This window comes from Ornithodoros turicata, chromosome 2 (assembly GCF_037126465.1).
Source record: "Ornithodoros turicata isolate Travis chromosome 2, ASM3712646v1, whole genome shotgun sequence".
NCBI lineage: Eukaryota > Metazoa > Arthropoda > Arachnida > Ixodida > Argasidae > Ornithodoros > Ornithodoros turicata.
Window position 1 is genome coordinate 45706070 of NC_088202.1, and position 16295 is coordinate 45722364.

Here is a 16295-nt window from a genome sequence, read left to right on the forward strand (position 1 = left end):
AACAAGTTAGTGCTTGACATACCGGATATCGTAGGAAAGTCGGCGTTGATGTTGACGTTGGCGAACACACGCACACAAACATACATTGGGTGGCGAAAAAAATAACAATAAAAGGGAGAGCTTGAATTTATCACACGACGAATTCGGCTACTCCCGTAAACAGAGCCACCCCCACCCCCCACCCCCAGAGAAAAAATTAAAACAATAGACAGAAAAGGAGTGGGCTTTAGTGCGTCGCTGAGACATAACGTGTTTTCACCGAGCGCGACCACACCTGGTTGCATAGCAGGAAGCTGTGTTGTGGCACGAATCGACTACCCACTATTTGGCCTGTGGGCATCGTTTGAAAATTAAAGTAACCTAGAAAGACTAAAACACGCTGTAGTATTTAATGCTGTATTTATTGGTTTCGTCGAAGCAACTGCAGCAGAGCCGACATGCACTTCGTTGACTTCTGACTGACACCGCAGTGAAGGGGGAGAAGACGCGAAATCTCCATAATGGTACAGCGTCGCGCAGCAGTCGCCCAACATCGTGCGGGAAAGAAATTGAGTGGTGTACACCACTCCCGTGTTAACACGCACCTACGCAACAATATAAAAGAAGAAAAGAGGTTGTCAATGGGATTCTATGGTCACTAGAGGGGACAGGGGATGGGGAGTGCAGCAGCAGAACGCAAACCCCGTGCATAACGCGTTGTGAAAGACTGAAAAGATGGCATTTTTCTATTTGTTCTTTTCCGCGGTCCGTTTGAAAGATATTGCAAAACGTAAGCCACGACGCGCGTGTGCTGAATTAGTGTTGGAGGTTGATGCTCGTAACAGAATGAGCGTGGGCGATCGCTTAGAAGCGTACGACAGCCGGTTACTCTATGGCTGCTTTGTGTGACGTTTAAATTAAGATAGTCAGCCTTCTTTTGTGTGACCTATCTCGCTTATTTTTGGTGGCTACGGCCATTGTTCAGTGACTGAAATGGGTGCTCGCAAGAAAGGTTGACAATTGCACTGTTGGCAATAAAAGCGATGATAATTTTTATGCGTTTAAGCTTCCTCTTACGATAAGCAAGGAACTTGATTGTTCAGACTGTAAACGGTTGCTGTGCGCAAATATGAAACTATCAAGCCTCCAGAGCAGAAACACTGATGTCATAGTTGTCTCGCAACTGCAAGCAACTAATTACCGTTATCAGGATCGACGATACACTTTGGTTATCCCATTATACATTAGACTGGCTGCACTTACCTTTCACGACTGCAAGAAAATCAAACCATCCGACGCTAAAAAAAATTGAGAATACTACATTTTGTATGTTGTACAGTGCATGAGCCACACACACACACATACATTGGATGACGATGAGGAGTGCATGAGCCAGCAGCAGCTTTAGTGCCGAACTTTAATAGTTCTGGAGGTATATCCTTATAGCTAGTTTACATAAAGGCGAGAAATTACAGCTGGAGTTAGAATGAAACCGCAGCTGGACGGAAGCGTTCTGCAGACGGCTTTAAGTTCAAATTCAGCGGATGAAGCGAGAACATGTATTTAGAGTTCTAAGAAACCATAGATAGACATACTGTCTTTGGCAGGCGTTTCCACAGCATGTGGCTATACACAAGACGTAAATGGCAGATTTGTGCTTTAGGCAGTGTTATGACGACTACACAGCACAGCGCACAGTTGAAGCACAGAGTGTATCGGCTACCTCGGTGTGAGAACGGGCTCTTACGGTTTTCTGCAAGCCGTTCCTAAAAACTTCCTGCTATTATTTCTTCCTAAACGCAGAGGCGAAACTGATTCTATCACTAAATTGTGTCGTGGAATGTGTGTGCTCTCCCTACCCAAAGCTGCTGTGGTTGAGCGTACCATCTCACCCCGTGTAGCAGCAATTCGTTAGAGAGTTTTAATTGCGCCGTACGCAATCGCCTTGCGTACGCCAGGACGTGTTCACACTGTACATGCGCTGTAGGCAAAGTTACGCTATGCGCATGCAGAGTGCGCACCCGTTATTTCCTTTCGTACGGATGACTTCATACTTAAAGTGGATGCGCACTATACTGAATGGCCTCTCGTGCAATAACTGTTTCCAAAAAGCGCGTTCAGACAATGTGGAGCATCACAGTGGTTTGCAATGCTCACCGCGTTCTTCCGTTACGCGCGCCTTTCCACGCATATTTCGCGCAGTGACACCATAATCAACTTCCACATAAACGTCAAGCTCCTGCTCTATTTCAGGTCGTTAAATCATTCGACCATTCCGTCGACCATTCCTTTTCTTGCAGCTATATGACATTCGTTCATCTTTCACAAGCAATAGCACTTTGGCTCTCTCGTATGGAATAAAACCAACCCCTAAGAGTGAGCGCACTCCAATGCGACTCGGCTCCCTCAGGACCACAAGGAGGCAGAGAGAGGGAGAGAAGTAACCTAGCTGGCCTCAGGGGGTTCAACCGTCGACCGTTGGCATTTTGCTTTACTTATTTTCTGCCCGACACGATAGCACCATCACACGCCAAACTGCCGCTCAACGAGACCTCCCTGTTTGTCTAAGCTCATCAGTGGGTCGACTGCAGCTTATTAGAAAATTAAGTATATTTATTGGCGAAGCCTAGTTATCGAAACAATCAGAACATTATGTAAGCTCGTAAACTACCTGCTAGGTTACACGGCATTATTTGAGGACGTAAAGCCACGGATTATCATCATCATCATCATTATTATTATTATTATTATTATTATTATTATTATTATTATTATTATTATTATTATTATTATTATTATTATTGCTAGAAGAGCTTACATATATACTATGAGAGCACGCAACGTTCCTATTTCAAGAATTAATACCGGCGCCACAGTACAAATTAAGATCGACAGTCACCTAATGGAGTACAAGTCGCTTAGAGAGGCCTGGTTTCCAATTTCGTCTATACGAGATGCCAGCCAGTTACCAGATAGCAGCCTGCAGAGTCGAACATATATTTGAATCTGTAGCCAGATTACTTCCCTAAAGTCAGCCTCAATTCGGTCACGGGCCATCTACATTTTGAATAGCAAATCAGTCCGCTTGCCTGTACCCCGCGACATACAGGCACGAATCCCTCCGCTCCCCGCTCCACATCTCTAGAGCAACCATTCTCGTCGCCCTCCTAGTATCTGGCTACCATTGGCAATCGAACACATCACGTCCGTCACATCATCCGTCCGTGCACATGGATATCACAGAACTAGCTGGCTAACTGGTAAAAAAGAACGTCCGCATTCATTATGCAGCTGAAAGTCACCAACGATACGTCATTGACACAAAAGCGTACGCCATTGGCGACCATCACATTACTACGGTGTTCAAGCAGTACACTCAATTCCTGTTGCGCGCGTTGGTGCACCTTGTCTATTTTTAATTTACTGTGGGCCAAGTAAAGATGGCTTCACCTTGCAAACCATCATAATGTGGGAAAGCACGCTTCACAGCCATTTGTGTCTTGCGTAAAGTGCCGCGGCGGACTAAATCCCGGGATCCGAAAAACCGACCCCATCCCCCAGCGCTTTGTCCTTTTTGTGTGTGTGTTTCCCACTCCTCCCCCTTCCACCGCGCTAAAGAGCTGCACCCCTCCCTTCCACACGTCGTGCACCGTAGCTCCACGAGCGGTACACTTAGGAATGCTTTTGTCGTGGACCATTTCCACACAATCTGGCCAACTCCCGCACACATTTTTCACTGGTATTCTTTTTACCATCTTGCCATCCAAGGAACTTTCTGCGAGGTCGGCACATCACCCTTTCTGTCGGCGTTACTCTGATCCATCCTACTCACCGGCGAGACCGACTATATAGGGAAATATGAAGAAGCGCCTCACGTGCCACACTACTCATCTCAGCATATCCTTTAAATACTGTGTAACCCAGAGCACGGTAGCAATGGTATCACCGAATTTTATCTGTATTGATGTTCTTCGTGTGATTTTTCTTCCACATCTAACGCCACGAATATTTTCGTGTTCTCCTTCTCAAGCTATAAATAATGTTTGTCCGTAATACCCCACGCTATCATACTGTTAAATTTCTTTACCAGTACCCGCGCAGCCATAGAGCTCCGCGCCAACCGTTTGAAATCTCCCTGTCCGCCTTTTGTTCCCCCAGCGTGTGTTGATGCGTAACTCGGTCGACAGGGCGCGCTCCCCATCAGAGCGTGTGCAGCGCGTCGCTTGCGTTCCTGCCTTTCAATATCCGGCGCCATCCGGTGTTGTACGACTCAGATATTCGCTCTCGAGCGCCAGAAACGAAGGAAGGTTTACTGCGTTCGTGGGGGTTGGCTATCAGAAACACATGTTCCTCCCCAGTTTCGCGGTGAATTATGGGCGCAATTCGACTCCTCTGGTGGCCACAAAGTAGTAATCTTTGTGACTGACAGATTAAACATTGGCGAAATAATAACGAAGCGTATTAGCAAATCTTCGCGAAGTGGTAGGCTCTTCTTCTTCATTTTTTGTTTGTTTGTTTATTATTATTATTATTATTATTTCTGTGGGTGGGGTCCGGATGTTGTTGCAGAAGCACCGTAATACATGACGCCCTCCCTGCATTGAAAAATGAACATTTTCGGAGCGCCATTTGGTTCTGTCCTGTTGGCATTAAAACGAAAACGAATTTATAAACGCTGTCTAAGTGGACAGCTTCTGTGTAGGATACCATATTTTCTTGAGCCGAGTCATTAATTTTCTAGCCTCGCGCACACGTGGCGTAATTTTATAAAGCGTTTAGTGCTCGGATACTGTCAACATCAACTCGAGCATAATGGTGAGTAGCTCTCAGTATAGAGGTCCGGAGAATTTACCGAGGGCAAGTTTGAAAAACTATGGCAAGCCGGGTCCATGAGCGCAACTGGGACTGGTTACTCCTAAGGCGAACCGTCCTCCCCTTTCGCGAGGGGAGGACGGTCCTCCGTCCTCCCCTTTCAAGCAGCCCTTTCAAGCTCAAATACTTCTCGAGGTTGAGTATGTAGTACTCCACTCAGTGACTTTTTTTTTTGTCTGGTACTCAGTAACTTAACTTAGAAAATTATTGTGAGTATCTTGTACAAGACTGCATTCTATTCACTCTTTCCGGCTGCGTACATACACAGTCATGAAACGTATAACAATAAATGGCGAATGTGTCGCATTAGTTAAAGACAGCTTTTAGATTTTTCCTCGCGGAATGAATTATGTTGTTACCTGGACATGAACACAAACGGAATGGGAGTCATACGTTGCATCTTTTGTGATTTATGAGCGGAAGGAACCGCGATGTACTCTTCTTGGAGACTTCATCGCGAAGAGACTTCCTCGAAATAAAGTTGTGCGTGGAAATAAAGTTGTTGTTGTTGTTGATGAAGCACTGGTTAACGTTTTCTTACAATTCCTTATTTGCACACCTTCTTGTGCCTTTGTATGTTTGAACCTGAAGAGTGAGTGAAACGTGCAGCAGTTCATATCTTTGCCTATTCCATTAACAGGCTTACAGGACACGCGTGCGCTGGAGGCATCGTGATCTTCGTCTTGTATGTTTGCGCAAATTATCAAATTGCAAACTAGGAGGAACTGTCAGTCGGGTACCTCTTACGCGTCCCACGCAACCCGTGTGCGAACGAAATACGCAACATCTCGATCGAGTCGCCGATACTGGTGCACCGATGCTGGACGATGAGAATATTTCCCCGCTTTTGCCATAGGTATGCACCACGAGGAGAGCAGAGTTTTCTAACTTTAATCGATTTCTAGCTTCTGGCAAGTGGCTTAACCGATCAGCTCCAGAAGCCAGCGCTAGATTTCGTGTTCTTTTACTGTTGTCCGCTGTCCGTCCATCATTTGATTTTGTGTGTTCTCTTTCTAGGGAGAACCGACTTCGACAGTGGGAATGTACTCTATGAGGACATCCGCCTACCTGGCATACAAAAGATCTCGAAAAAAGATCGATACTTCATAGGGGGGAGGAAATTGAGAGAAATGGCCGCTCTGCTGATGACTCACCTAAGTGGACAGAAAATGTGATTTCCGAACGCGAAACGCCGCAAAGAGCCATCGTACAGGGGACACGCTTTAAAGTGCTAATCGCGTTGAAAATTGCAGGGCTCTCTACTAGTTGGCACCTGATTGAATCAGTGTTTCATCTTCGTGACTTGTCTCCGTGCCGCCGACTGCATTACTCTCGCGATGCCTTGAAACCACAGGGAGCGTCGGCTCGGCACACATAAAAAAAAAAAAAAAAAGTGACGTGCCCTGCACGCTCGAAGCGTGCTCCATGAATGTTTGACGACGCTATATAGCTATCGAACATCAGCGAGGGGACAGATGGATGTGGACATTTTGTTTGGAAGCAGTTAATAATTCAGTGCTATATACGCTACCACATCTTTTGTAACGTAATTCATCCTTTGAAATGAATGTGCCGCGGTGAGTCAGAATAAGTTTGGAAATGAATCGTACATTACGTCAAGAATAATATCGAATACTGTCTGTCATGTTCGCGGAACATATGGTAGGACGGCGGGTTCATTCAGTCTGCTATGATATTTTGATATCCCATTCCATTGGCTTTTATTGTTTTGTTTCCTTCGTAGTTCCTGCATAAAGAATAACGTAATCACAAATATTTGGCTATTTTAATCGAATATGTTGTTGGAATCGAGGATGTATGTTGTTGCCGCTTCATGGCTAGCTGATCCCGAACATGACATATAATTCTGTCTAGTTTCGACACTGCCCCCCCCCCCATTTTTGTTGTATTCCTTCACTCATGAGTTTCGTCGCGTCCTATTTGATCGTCTCGGGGTATCGAAGAAGGGGAATAACTAATTGGTGAACTGATTGATTTTGAGGAAAACTAAAATGGAGATTTCGGCTTTACTATTGTGAGGCCCGCAACTTCACATCACTTGCACCGGTTACATTGATGATAAGCTCTTACAACGATGATGATGATGATGATGATGGTGATTGCGATGATTCCGACGAAGATGTGTTGTTATGGTGAGCTCACCATAGACGACCTGAGACCCTACGTCATTGATTACGTAACGCCGCCGCGCAAAGCATGCTGGTGGACACTATGAGCTTTATCAGCTTATCAACCGACTCTTTTTCCTCGCTTATTGCCAACCACAGCAAAATATAACCTCGAAGCGGTCTTCTCGTGACATACAAAAACGCGAAACAACGAATGGGCGCCGCCACTAGTGGTGCCACCTAGAGGCAGTCATACGAATTGTGCCTGTGTGGACTGCCGTTAGCCGAGTTTCTTGATTTTTCTGTGTGTGGGTGCTCGTTGATTTTCGTGTTGGTAGTGTTCATTTCGTTTTGGTTCACTTTTTCCCGATCGGGAACCGGTGTAGAAACGATATCGCATCAGCCAGCACTCCTCACGTCGAAAACTGTGCATATCGCATGTGGAAGCAAGCAATCTTCTTTTTCCTCGATTTTACAAGCATGCATACCCTGCTCAGATGGCTACCAGATGAATAGTTATATGGAATGTTGACGGTCTCGTGAGTCACGCCCATTAAAGCTCAACGGCCACTGGCATTCATACCAACGGAAGCAGACGATTTTTGCAGTCCACTTCTATTGTGCCGTCGCTGGGAACAAGGCTAAGGAGCGTACGCGGAGACAGGTGGTGTCAGAGTAACGCGACAAGGTGTGTAGTGTTCTCACAAAACACACAAATGGTAAAACAGCAACACCCAAAACCGGCAAACGCATAGACGACCAAAGCTTCAAAACTTTGTGTCTGCACCAACGTCTTCGGAAAGATTTCACCACAGCGGAGAACGACCGGTGCCTTACACACGGATGCCAGGGCCGGAGTACTTTGGAAACACTGAACGGACGGTTGCCCTCTACTGTCAGCTCGGTCTGTAGAAGTAGAAGGCGATGACCGTACCGCACACAGGTCATTATAGTGTGTTCGATATCTATACTGACGCACCATGACGTAGCGCAGTTTGGAGAGGCTGCTTTTCCGATCGTATGTAAAATGCGACCAGTATAGGGGACATTCAGACGGAACCTGTGGATTGGAGACTCCAGGGACCAAAGAAGCGATGCTGGGAACGAAAGGTCCGCGAACGAAAAGTCCGGGTCTATCCTGCTCAGTGACGACCTTTCCGAAGTGCGACGTCGTTTGCCTTTGTTTGCTGCAGTGATGGCGCAAAATGGCTGGAGATGAAACAGAGAAAGCTGTTGACAACAGTTGAAACCAATTAAGACATTGAACAGCAATACCTGTGTGGAGGCAAGAGGGGCAAGGTGTCTTAAAGGAGAAGTGAAATAAAATGTTCCGTTTTCGACCTAGGATTTACGTATTTCTGAGCGGCTGACGATTAAGAAATTTCGCGTAACGTTCTGCGCTACGAATTGGTGTAGGACTAAATAAAGTAAATTGGTGCAATTAATTTAATTATCAGCTAACTATTAATGGGTATAGCTATTAAAACTATATTACATTATTGCAATTAAATCAAAAGTCGCCCATATAACTTCCACAGCCAAAGTCTCGCGGACTTTTCCAGCGGAAATAGGCCTCCTACGAGCAGCCTCCTAATAGCTCTCAACATAATAATAATCGTGTCATTCCACAACATTAAGTTATTGATGTATGTTATGTTGTACCAATAAACGTATGTTACCTCAGAACTGTCACAGTGTATTTTTCAGTAGTTATGATGACGATCACGGACGGAAGAAAAAACAAATAAACAAACAAAACTTGATATCAAGATGCAAATAGAGCTGTTAGTCGACATTGCAACTCGCACGGGGTCCCATACTAGCTTGCTAGTGACCCCCTATGTATATTACTATTTTTATTTGCTGCAAAACCAAGAAATGATTTTTCAATTCATTTCAATATATTGATACCACCCTTTTATTCTGGTCTCATTGACTCGCTCCATAAAAATCTCATCTGCATTTTCAGTCAATACGGTCGTGATGAGGTAGGTCCATACCCTTTTATAATGCTAGAAAGTCGCACGTATAATGGGGCGTTGCCAATGGAGATCGGCCACGTTGCCTCGCTCGGGTCCCTGTCGTCTGCTAGAAATCAGTCCCCGATTCGCTGAACTGGAAATAGTCAATTACCGGCGATGTCGGTCTCATTCCAAACAACCCACCTTACCTTTTCTCACCGGGGATACTTATACGTCTGGCGAAACAATTATTGAAATTCTTGCAAAGCAACTTCCGAGAGGAACATGGTGCAAAAGAGGGGACGCTATCTCATTAAGCATTCCAAGCTGTTCGATGTTCTGAGCCGTTCGGTCATGTGAGGAACTCTGGAAGGTGCAGATCGAAGCTGTCAGTTGAGCTCTACTATTTCGTCTGCAATCTATAACAGTCACATGTCATATAGCTTTTTTTATATATGTAACTGTTGAGGATGAAGTAGCTGTTCGGTAAAGGAAGAAGGTGAAGAGGGAGACGGGGGCGTGGACCTTCGGGAGCGTTCGCACGTTTTTATAAGAAAAAAAGTAAAAGTTTGTTAGTAAAACACGGGATGAGCTGGGGCAGCTTCGTTTTTAAAGGAGGTAAGAACTCCTATTTGCCACTATTTAGTTACGGAGTTACGGGTGTAATAAGCGTATTATTGTTCTTGTACGCTTCCTAATTCTATTTACAAGTTCCTTCTTCAATACTTCTCCTTCATAACGGGTGTAGCGTTAACACAAAAACGCACTTTTTTTCGGAAACGGGCGACTAGACGTACCGCTAACCAGATACATCATATGAAGAATTGTAGCACCCAATGAGACGCCAACGCGGTGGTACACATAACGTCGTCTGCTCTTGATGGGAGAGCAGTCTAGAAGCAGCGAGAAAAAGTGACGAACTTCGTGAATATGGCCTGAAATTATTGACAGAAAATGTGGTACCGTGCAATATACTGCGCGTCATTCGTTTGACGCGCCTTGTTTTCTACGATGTGGTACAATTCAAACTCTTTCTGCCTCTGACGACGACGACGACGACGACAGCACACAGTGTATATGGCTAGCTCACCATACAGTGTAGGCTTTCCGTCCACAAAGCACGCGGGCATCTTTCTTTCTTTCTGCACATGCTTTCTGCGATAAAGCCTAAAACGTGAAGATCAGAACAACAACAACTTTGTTGCGAGATGATAAATGGAGAGTTTCATCGCCAGGGGCGACACTCTACCCCATTGCTGGTGGTGATGCAGATGCTGCAAGACAAATGTCGACACCGTTCCCCGTGAAGTCGCCCCAGGACGCGCTGTCCCCCGAGCAACATGTCGCCACACCAGCAGACTGACCGCTGGTTAATAGAGGAGCAGGAATTCACATAGTGCCTTCCGTCAAGATAAGAAGAAATGCGTGATCACGTTGAAAAGCAGTGACGGACCGTCCGACCACGGAACCGAGCCAAGGTAACCGTAATCACATTGGTTGGATACGGACCTATCGGATTCATCTATACAAACGCTATCACAGCCAAAAAGTTAAAAGCGCCGTTTGGTGCCGACACAGTCGGCGTGCTGATTTGGTAGAGTTCATAGCCACCATGAGCCACGAGCACCTGCGCGTAATGTAAAACAGGAGGAATGAGAAATGAGAAATGAGAATAAAAAGGAGAAATGTTACATTTTCAAGTCACCGTCGGAGTACCCGTTTTAACTGACACTTCCTTTGTCCTGTTCTTTTCTTGTTTCGGTGCCCCGGGACCCACGTGTTTCAGGAGACTCGTTCATCTCAACTGGAATGATTGCTCTTTGCCTACGGTTGCGCCGTGCCGGACACCATCTAAATATCGAGACGATCATCACAAGGTCATACATTGTACGCCGCCAGCGCAGTATACTTCAATCGACTTTCAAGTGCCGCGTTACACTATGACAAGTATACTAGTTTTCAAAATACCCTTATGTGTACCCCTCGTAGTATCACTTTTCCCTCAGTCTAAGCGCATTCTTTTCACTTGCACTGGACTGCACTACCTTGGATTCCACGCAAGACGGGTTTTCGGGAGCTGCACTTTCCAGCTGAAAGGAACTTTATTAGGAATGTCTTTCTTTTCAACAGGAAAGTGCAGCACGCAAATAACCCAGTTCAGATCTGGTGCAGGAGGTGCAAGCGAAAAGAATGCACCTTCTTATTCCTCTTTTTTCCTCCTTGCAGTTGTCGCGCGGCATTCAGTGTGCCTTCGATCATATATCTTTTTTTAATGCTTCACGTTTTTATTACATAACTTGAAAATAAAACTAAAGATACACGCACAGTTTCTCGCATAGGGGGACATAAAACGTTACTGCTTCAGAAGCCTTCACTCATTTGTGGCACGAGCACATTCAAACTTCCAAGCGCACACAGACGCACAAACATAATTAATGGAGTACCATTAGCGACGGATTTCCAAAGAGTACCCGCTTTGTACGCCTCTTGCATTATTTAAAAGATTATCCACTGTGATTATGGCTTCTTTATTTTCGCGCTTTTAAACGCTGCAAAGAAAAGTCCTTTGTCGCTGTATAGCCGTCCCCGTATACCGTAGTTGTCTTCTCTTTTTATTCACTTTCTTATTTTACTGTACAATATCGTTCATATCATAATCGATTACGATAAAACATGGGACTTTTCTCGCCTTTATAATCGAAATACTGCGAAAGCTACGACACTGCTAAGTCGTGTTACGCGCGAAGCCACTGTGGCTGTGGGCGGTGTACAGTCGTGGACAGATGGAGAGAGGACAGGAGCAGGAAGGAAGGGGAGACAGGGGAGTTAGTATGCGTCCTGGGCCGACTTCAGGGGAACTGTGCCGACATTCGTCTGGAAAGTCTGTCGGAAAACCCTAGGCAGCACAGTCCGTGCAGGGATTCGAACCGGCGTCACCTCCCAGTCTTGGCGTCGAGGGCGGTCATCCTAACCACTATGTCACGAGAGCTGATATACTGCTAGGTATAATACTGTGAAACTTTGAATAACGGGTCATGAAGGTTCACTGAAAGTGACAACACGGTGCACTTTATATCATTTCGATGTTCCAGCTGCGAACTAAGCTGTACTAAGCTGTGAGCTGGCTTACTACTCAAACGAGCGTGATTACCACACTCTGAGAAAAACAGGAGTAAGGTAATTGGAGGAGATACAGATGTGAGGTGTATCAGCGTGAAAACAGGAGTGATATTAGTTTGTAAATAAATTAGTAAAGAAAGAAAAGTCTCGACGTGTTCTGCTACTCGTAACATAAATTCTCCGCCCCCCAAAGAAAAGCAGAAAACGAAAAAGTAGTGGAGTAATATTAGTCTTTTCAGGGACTATTGCTAGAACAATAAGTACTAGTCCCTTTGATGACTAAATGCGCAGAAACTTATGCGAAGCAAAGGACTATTTTCAGCACAGAGGAGAAAATTTCAGGGTCAGGTGACTAAGAAGGAGACTATTCGCAATCTAGGAGAGTAGAAGCTGTAGTTGCTCCTCAGTTTGCTCCTTACTTTGCTTATGCTGCAGTGAATAGCAGCAGAACAGTGACAAAAGGGATCCATTTGCTTTCTTGTTTTTTTTTTCTTCTTTTGTTTTTATTTGCTTGTTTTAGGAATAGCAAGCCGACTGCACTATAGCTGAACTTTCCTCTCATATAATCATAAACATACCCCGCCACCACACGAAGTGTAATTATGAAGAGTCAAGCTGAAATTCGTGTCACGGATCACAAACGCAATCACACAATGTGATAGAGCACAGTGTATGCTCATTTTCTGCACCGCAATACTTCTGATGACATATGTCCTTCTACATACGTGATAGAAAACGTATCTGTAATATAATGAAGCACTATAATAATATTACCTAACTGAATTATAACAGTAATGGACCTCTCCCTATTTGTAAACAAATGACGTTATAGTGTTCGACAGCGCCACCAATTTGGTAGAGTGGAACTCCGCTCGAAGCTAGGGGCGAACAAGGTCGCGCCCGAAAGCCACGGTCTTGAGGGGATTACGATGGTCTCTGAAAGGGACGCGACCTTCGGTCCTACTTTTCTTTCAATAGGAGGCAGCGAACAAGTGCCCATTAACCCAGCCTTCCCCTTCCGATTTGTTTCGGTTCCAGTCTACCAACGTCATAATGACGTTTCTTGGGTGGAGGTCCATTGTTATCATAATCTGTGAGTGTGATGGTGATGTGATAAATAAAAAAATGGGGAAGTGAGTTACGACGAAGTCGAACTGGTTACCATAGTACACTTACGCACAGAAAGTACGAAGAGATGAGAGAGTTAAAATAATGGAGTTCAACAAGTAGTTCAAACGTTCCGACCAAGTGAGTGTAAAATGTCGGAATCGCTGGGGGCACACACAGCACACATTCAGCAACTTCACTGTCGTGACTTAAATCCCCTTTTTTTTTTCTTCTTCTATCACATCACACATTCAGCGAGTCATAAATGTCCATAAGCCCGGTTCTCTGTAGGAAATCTTCAAGTGCTTTCAGCGCCTCGACGGACGACTCAGGGCGTAACAGTTTCGTGATGTCGAAGGCTCGGGAGTCCACACGAGAGAGGCTGGTCTCCAAAACCCTTCGAGCATCAACGTATACCCAACAACTGAGAAGGACGTGTTCTACGTCCTCTACAACGCCACACTCACTACAGTTGGGAGAGCCTCGCTTTCGTAGTTTGAAGAGAAGGCACGCGCTGTACGGTACATTCAGCCGTAGCCTATGCAGGACAGTCGTCGTTTGTCGCGTGAAGGAAGGTGGTACTCGAAAGCGTTACTCTGGATCGGCCTTGTACACAAGCGAATATTGAGCAGATCCTGTTAGCCAGGAAGTGCTGCACATTCATTGCTTGAGCTCGTTCAGCGTTCGCCCCGCGTCACTCTTGGTGAAATAAATTGGCATCAGTTGGACGCATCATAATGCCTGCAGTGCATTGTCGTCATTGGTTTCACGGTATTCAATATTAAGTAGCAGATGCTGATATTTGCAGACGGGCACCATCAACGACGGCGCGACAAGTACTGTACAGGGGGGATGGAGTATCGCCCCTGGCGATGAAACTCCCTACTCATCATCATTCAAAATAAAGTTGTCGTGGTTGACTGTACAACATTACAGTGTTGTATTGTTTGATTCGGTTGCAAAATATAAAGCTAGCATGCCTTTTTCTTACGCCACGACAAGACAGGATACTTACGCGTCGAAGGAATATATTCGTGCAGAATATCCCAAGGTCCATGACGGCAGCACCCGATATAAGGCAGGGACAGCAAGAAACATGGACAAGGACGCTGTTTCTTACTGTCCCTGTCCTATATCGGGTGCTGCCGTCACGGATAATCACCAACTGAGACCGTTTTCTCGTCTTAATAGATATCCCAAAGTTATTCCCTCGATGAATTATTCAGCTTGGCCGTGGTAGCGCAATCAATTAGTGCGCAAAAAGTGCGGAATACATGTACGTGTTACACTCGATGCTCATACTCAGCAATTCTAAGAAGCCTCTTTGTCTTAAGCCCGACTTATGCCTGGACGAGGCTTAGCTTTCTTTTTTTCCCACCAAGAGCGTTCTTCTGAAGGCCCAATTAGTTGCGCTTCTGTCTTCTCTGCTAATCCCCGGACGACCTTTTTCTTGTGTGAGTAACGTGCATTGCAAGCAACACCTTGCCGACCTCTTAATCAGGCCTTCGGATGTACTGATAGTCGCACATAACAAAATGGTGGGTGAGTGCTATTTGATGTACTCTTTAGGATTGTTCGTGTTGTTCCGAGGCATCTGTCATTGGTGAAATTGCTGGCGAGGTCGTTGAAGTAAAATTTTGTAGAAGGCGAGTTAGAAACTTCGTACAGTCTTCATTTCACACGCACGTTTGCGCCAATTCGCGTCCATATGTAAGGAAAACCTCGTGTCCGCCTACAGACCACAAGGTTAGAGTTCGAACTCGAACAAGGATGCCACCAACTTGGTGGCAGGTTACAAGTTGCTTGGGCATGCCCTTCGGTGAGGGACGTTAATTAACTAAGGTGCGCCGTGTGCTCAGATTTAGGCGCGCGTACGCTAAAGCATTTTTAATAAATTTGAGAGGTTTTAAGAAATTTTCGGCGCACGTTAAGGAATTTTTCAATACTCAGTCTGCGTTCAAAAAATCCACCATTGTTCACCGTTCTAGGACCATTGTCTCCTAAGTTCTTGCCGTATTCCTCCAGTCAGTGAAAAATGCGAATATATGTTTATACATCATATCAGTGAAACTAAATAAATGTCGTGTCCCACGCAGCACAGGCCGTCGTCCCACCATCGGGGCTTGGCCGGGGTGCGGTCAGACTTTGTCGGCACCCGTCGTCAGTTCGTACGACGCTTTGCAACACTGGGCTGCCTAAGGCTCGACGTCGGGATGCGACGAACTCAGAGTAGCTCCCCAACGGCTTTCCGACGAGTATCCTATTCGCTGCTTCCCCTCTCACGCTGGTGTTTTTATTTTTTACCCAATATCTACATATTACAATATATTTCAATAGGCACATATGGATACCCGATGTCTTTTCAAAACAAAAACAACACAGCATACCATATTGTACTTGTTGCAAGCAAACATCACGGCGAGACAGGTTCATAGGGTTGGTACCGAAGTGTAGGGTGGATTCTCAAAGAGGAAGATGGCGACCGGTCAGCATTACACTGTTTGAAAAAAGTGGATCACAGCACAAGACACACACATTATTGAATACAGAACAAATAGAATTACCGTTGTCAGCATGAAGATGAATTTCTACCCGTCTACCTTGTCAACGTGGCATGACAAGATCTGCTAGAAAAATATTTACCACCGTCACTAGAAGAAAGACTCTAAGGCAGAAATATTGTGGTGGACTTTTCATCGATACTCTCCATCAGAGCATTGATTTCTTTTTGTACGGCCCGGTAGTGTGTCCAGTGTTACGTTGTGAATTGAAGATCACGGTAGCTTATGAACACCATAAGAAATAAATTGGCGTTATACGTCATATCGCACTCACTGACTAATGCAGAATAATTTATTCATTGACGAATTTGTTCTTCTTTGTAACTTTAATATTTCGCCTAACCACGAAAACTTACCCTGAGCTGAAGATGTCCAGGCTTCCAGCTTTGCAGGCACGCAGGAGTTGGCAGCACGTACAGCTACAGCACGCAGTCAACCTGAAGAAATGGTTATGTTTTTAACTTTATGCATAGCGGCGATGCTACTACCCTGACTAACGCCGCTCAGTGACTCGATATCATTTTTCCTCACAAGGTGCTCTCTCCATTTAATCATAAATTCAGAGG